The sequence below is a fragment of the Solanum lycopersicum genome, chromosome 1 (assembly GCF_036512215.1).
Source record: "Solanum lycopersicum chromosome 1, SLM_r2.1".
In the NCBI taxonomy this organism is placed as follows: domain Eukaryota; kingdom Viridiplantae; phylum Streptophyta; class Magnoliopsida; order Solanales; family Solanaceae; genus Solanum; species Solanum lycopersicum.
Window position 1 is genome coordinate 51314083 of NC_090800.1, and position 6000 is coordinate 51320082.

The window sequence follows — 6000 nt, forward strand, 5'->3', positions numbered from 1 at the left end:
CGAGCTTTTCCAATCTAGCAAGTATACCATATTTGTAAATACGAGTCCATAGACATCTATATTGCTATATTTCTAGTTTAGATCTCACAAGGCATCAAACACAAATTTATATTCAAGTTCCTAATCTTGAGATCAATTAATATGCTAAGTTTCTCACTTCTCAAATTCAAGGTTAGAGTTAAGTCTTAATTATTTCCATTGACATAATTTTAATGGTACTTAAATAATTTGATATACCTAATATTTAATTACCCATTTCTATATTTCAAAACTTAATTTGTAACGAGATATTAAAATTATGTATATTATCCAAGACCCTCACTTTCAAGCGACTGTATTCAATCTATATACTATATGTATGTAATGAATTAGTTCATTGACAATAATTAATTGGCCATTAAGAGGTCTTAAAATAATGCCTAGAACACAAACTCACGTGAATCACTAAACAATGTTTTAATCCATTTTAATTCATTAACATTAACAAAAACTATCAACTAATATTGTATAATCACTGTAACCTCAAGTTTCTCAAATAACGAATTCCTACACAAACATATTATATTCATTAACTTTCAAATTATTGGTCAATGCTATATCATAATTATCTTTTACAATTTATTAACAATATAAACTAAGAGAATCAATCCACAAGTTTCCATAAATTGTAACTTCAATTCTTTCTACTTGATTTAACATTATAATAAGACTTTAGTTCCTCAATCCAATGATCTATCCAACATATATAATAGAGAAAAGACATAAAGTGACACCTGAAGTTGTCCCGAATTTTCAAAAAAGACACATAAACTATGCACGCGTACTATTACCCCCTAAACAATTCTAAAATGATATTATTACATCATTTATTGTCCACTTGACATGGAGAGTATATGCACTCTCTTAGATAGCGTGAACAAACAAAAGAAAAACGAATAGAATTTTATTTTTGCAAGTATTTTGCTATAAAATACATTTTCTTGTTTTTCTTATTTATTTAACATTTTCTCCTTATTATTTTTTTTCTTTTTCTTTCTTCCTTCTTCCTTAAAAAATCATTTTCCTCTTAATTGAAGTTGCTCACTTTAAATGCCACTTTTTATCACAATTTATCTTTCCTTTTTACTAATATTAGTTTAAGTATCTCTTTAATTTAAAACAATATCTAAACATTAGTAGGTATTATTTAGTTTTTTTTTTTAAATTCGAATTTCAATTAAACTTTTTCAAATTTCGGAGAATTATGACTCTTTCAAAATTATCATTTCTAGTTTTGAGATTATATGAAAATGAGCTAAATTAATGAGATGATTAGGGAGTATCATATAGTTTTTGTTTTATCCGATTTCAATTAAGTTCTTTCAATTTTCAAAAATTAATTTTTCTGTTAAAATTATGATTCTAATTTTAGATTTATATGAAAACGAGTAGTTGATGATACATCAAAATTTTAATTTTTTGAAAAAATAATTAATTTTGTTATCAATAATTTAGCAAAATATAAATAATAATTTGACCGGAGAAAAAGAAGAAAAATAAAAGAAAAGAAAAAAAAGTGGGAGTGAGATTCAATTTGACATAAGGGGTGGGAGGTGAAGAGAAAAAAAATGGAGAAAGGTGGAAGATGAAATGAAGTTTAAAATAAATCAAAATTAAAATCCAAAAAAGTAAGAAAGAGAGAGAAGCAAAAAAAAAAAAACTTAAAATGAAAAATAAATACATTTTTAATTAAATTAACACGTGTCATGTATTGATCGGTGTGTGAACACACTTACTTCTTATAATTTGGGGATGATCGAAAAATGATATAATAATACTGATTTATAATTGTTTGGTGGGGTAATAGAACAGTTACAAAGTTAAAAGTGTCTTTTTAAAAAATCGGAACAACTTCAATAAATCCCCTTCCCCAACCATTAATATGTGCAAAGTAATATTGAAGCTTAATTATGCATTATCTCGAGAAATTTTTATCACATTTTGACGATGTCAAAGTTGAGTTCTCTCGCACAAGAATTTCCGTCGCACATTAATTGTATGGGGATAGAAATAATAAAAACCTTCTTTTTATTTGATTTAATTTTTGTTACCCTAATTGTATACTTAACTAATTATAAAGGTAGTAAAAGTGACCAATTATTAATTTTAATGTTATTTTCTTTAACCATCAACTAAATAAATTATTAAAATTACCCCACTAATTTTTTAATTATAATTACAACTAGTCCAAAATATCCATTTAGAATCTATTAGAAAGTATTTTATGTCATAAAAAGCTCTAGTAATCAAAATGATCAAATGAGTCGTTACAGACAGTTTGATAGACTTCAGAAGTTCAACAATAAGAGAATACAATAGAAAGTGCAATAAAAAAAAGAAGGTAAAAGTAAGAATAATAATGTGTATTCTTGATAATCCTCAAACTACAAATAAGTCAACAAAATCGGTAACCATTTACGAAATTAAAGAGTGCTACATTAAGCACTATTCTATTTCTCAATTATTATAACGACTTCCACATTAATTAAAGTAAAAAGTTACAATTATATTTTCTACCCATTTTTTTTTCTCAAATTTATCAATACATGATACATAGAGAAAATTGGGGGGCCTAAAATGTTTGGGGCCCTAATTGATTGCCTTACACTTTGTTTGGATCATTGTTACCCATTGTTTCATAATATATTGTATTGTACTTTATTGTAATGTATTGTATGGTAGATACAATGTTTTGCTAAATTCTATTGTTTGTTGTTGTTCAATAACATTTTAATTGTTTGGTGTGATCGTATAGTACTGTATTGTAATTTACAAATTTACTAAAATATCCTAAATTATTCTAGAGTAGTAGGTTTGATTAAATTCAAATAATTAAGATAAAGGGTAAAACAATATTTTGAAATATTATGTAAATATGTAATTGGAAAAAAGAAATTAAGTAACAACGGGAACACACCAAATTGGCTGTTCCATAAAATAGGGGTTTTCATTGTGACGTAACAACAAAATTTAACAATACAATACAATATATTTTAAGGAACAATCAAAATAAACATTGTAGGTATAGTAACGATACAATATAATACAATGAATAACAATGATCCAACCATAATGTTAGTGGCCTTATGGTCAAAACGATCCTACATATGATTAATAAACATTTTAAATAAGGAATTTCAAGTTTTGTTATATATGATGGACTTTTAATGAGTTGTTGCATATCCAAGACGTCATGCGTACAATTTAAAAAAAATTCATGTTTATTTGAGGTAGCAGTCTTCTAAAACTGATTGTATTTTGAAAGAATTTTTAAGGTTAAAACAATAAGGAATAACAAGTTTTTTTTTAAAAAATAAATAGGAAAAATATTAGTATTGAATTCCTAAAATTTATGAAAAAAACAAATATCTTTATTATATTTATATAACTCTTTTCGGGAGGAAAAGTTTTTGAACTTCTACAATTTGGAAACTATTAGGGCATCTCCAACCCTATCCTGTATTTTACTTTTAAAATGTAAAGTTCTCTATTTTTTTTAGAAAATCATCACCAGCCCAATTTTCTATTTCACTCTTTAAAAAGGAATCTTTCTCTCTCTCTCTCTCTCTCAATATTATATTATTATTTCTATTTCATTCTTATTTTCTTATTTCATAATATAAATGTAACGACCTGTTTAGTCGTTTTGAGCAGTAGAGTAATTTCTGGTAATAACTGTCTGAGTCGACGGATCCCACGACGGACCGTCATGGGCACGACGGACCGTCGAGGGGGTCTCGTTACAAAACACTTAGAATTCTGAAATTTGGGTACTGAGATCGACTCTCTGAACTTCGTGACGACATAGCAGGACGGATCGTCACAGACCCTTTAGTGAAATTGAGTCTCTGAACTTTGTAACGGAAGCAGCAGGACGGACCGTCGCAGGCATGATGGGCCGTCACAGGCTGCGTAACCCTGATTGGGTCGAATTTCTGTTAAATGTTTTAAGGGGCGTTTTGGACTATTCGTGCTTATAATTATAAAGTTAGTGGTTGAATGTTAATAATTTAATTACTTGGGGGTTAAAGGAGATAACCTTGAATTAATTAGTGGGTTACTTTTGTCATCTTTTATACTTAATTTTATGCTAATTAGGGTAAAAGAAAAAGGGTTTGAATAAGAAAAATAGAAAGAACAAGGAGAGGGAGAAAAGAACGAACGAGAGAGAGAAGAAGAACGCAGCTTTGGGAAAGTAGATTGCTTGATCACAATTATTCGGTGGAGGTAGGTTATGGTTATGCTATTTCATAGTAGACTCTTAATAGCGAATGATATGTATTGGGTAGTATTGTAAACCCTTCTATATTCTTAATTGTGTGCTTGCATGATGTGATTAGATAATTGTGATAAAATAAGCATGATGAGGCTATTGAATCCTAAATCTTGAAAACCTCTTTGTAAATAATGATGCCTTGGTATAAAAGAAGGCTTGATGAACTAAAAGAATGAGGTTAGTGGATCGGGTGTCACGTTCCGGCACCAGGATAGTAATAGAGGATCGGGTAGTAATAGAGGATCGAGTGTCACGTTCCGGCACCAGGATAGTAATAGAGGATCGGGTGTCACGTTCCGACACCAGGATAGTATGATGAGGATCGGAGTGTCACGTTCCGGCACCAGGATAGTATGATGAGGATCGGAGTGTCACGTTTCGACACCAGGATAGTAGTAGTAGATCGGGTGTCACGTCCGACACCAGGATAGTATGATGAGGATCGGGTGTCATGTTCCGACACCAGGATAGTATGATGAGGATCGGAGTGTCACGTTCCGACACAAGGATAGCAAAGAGAATGAATCATGAAATATGTTAATATACTCAATTTAATGAACCTAATTCCCAAATGAGTATGGTGTAGAGGCTTGAGTCCTCATAGATGTGATTGGTGTTGTTTCAAATGATTCTTATGCATATTGCTATCACCTGTTAAGTATGTAGTTGATTTTATGATATTGTCTGATATATACCGTTTCTATTTTGAGTTGGCCGATGATACCTACTCAGTACTTGTGTTTGTACTGACCCCTACTTGTATTTGTTTCTCTTTGTTAATTGTGGGGTGCAGCAAACGTACCGTCGTCTTCAACTCAACCGCAACTCTAGCCAGTCTTCATCACACCAGAGTTCAGGGTGAGCTAATTCTTCTAGCTTGGGCTGGATCTTCTCCTTCATGTCTTGATGCCTTGAAGTTTCGGCATGGACTAGCTTTTTATTTATTTTAGCTTCTTAGACATTATGAGATTTAGAAATTTGAGGATATATGTTCTTGTGGTGATGACTTCCAGATTTTGGGGAATAATAAGTATTAAATTTTAAAAGTTATTTATTGGTTATATTAATGAGTTTATAGTCTTCCGCATTATATTCTATTTATTATGTTGAACTGTTGGGGTTTAGATTGGTTGGTTCGCTCACATAGTAGAATAAGTGTGGGTGCCAATCGCGGCTCGATTTGGATCGTGACAAACTTGGTATCAGAGCATTAGGTTCGTTGGTCTCATCACACAAGAACGAGTCTAGTAGAGTCTTAAGGAACGGTAGGGGGACGCCTTTAATATTCTTTGAGAGGCTATAAGACTTTAGGAAAATTCCATTCTTTCTTTCTTTCTTTCGTGCTATTACTTGGATCCAATTGGTATCTAGGTGATACAAATTGGTATATGACCATCTTCACTCTATTTCGCAGATGGTTAGAACTAGAGCAACAACTGCGTCAACACCAACACCAGCAAGACAAGATGCGTCTGAGCCAGCCAATGGGGCTGTAGCTCGAAGAGGAGTAGTGGCAAGAGGCCGTGGAAGAGGTCGCGGGAGAACGTCCTCTAGAGGAAGAGGACAAGCACCTAACCCATCTAATACTAGGGCGGTGACTCCTCCACCGACTGAGGAAGTGGTAAGAGAGGTTGAGGAAGGGGAAAATGAACAAGTGCAGAATGAGGAATTACCACCCCAACCTA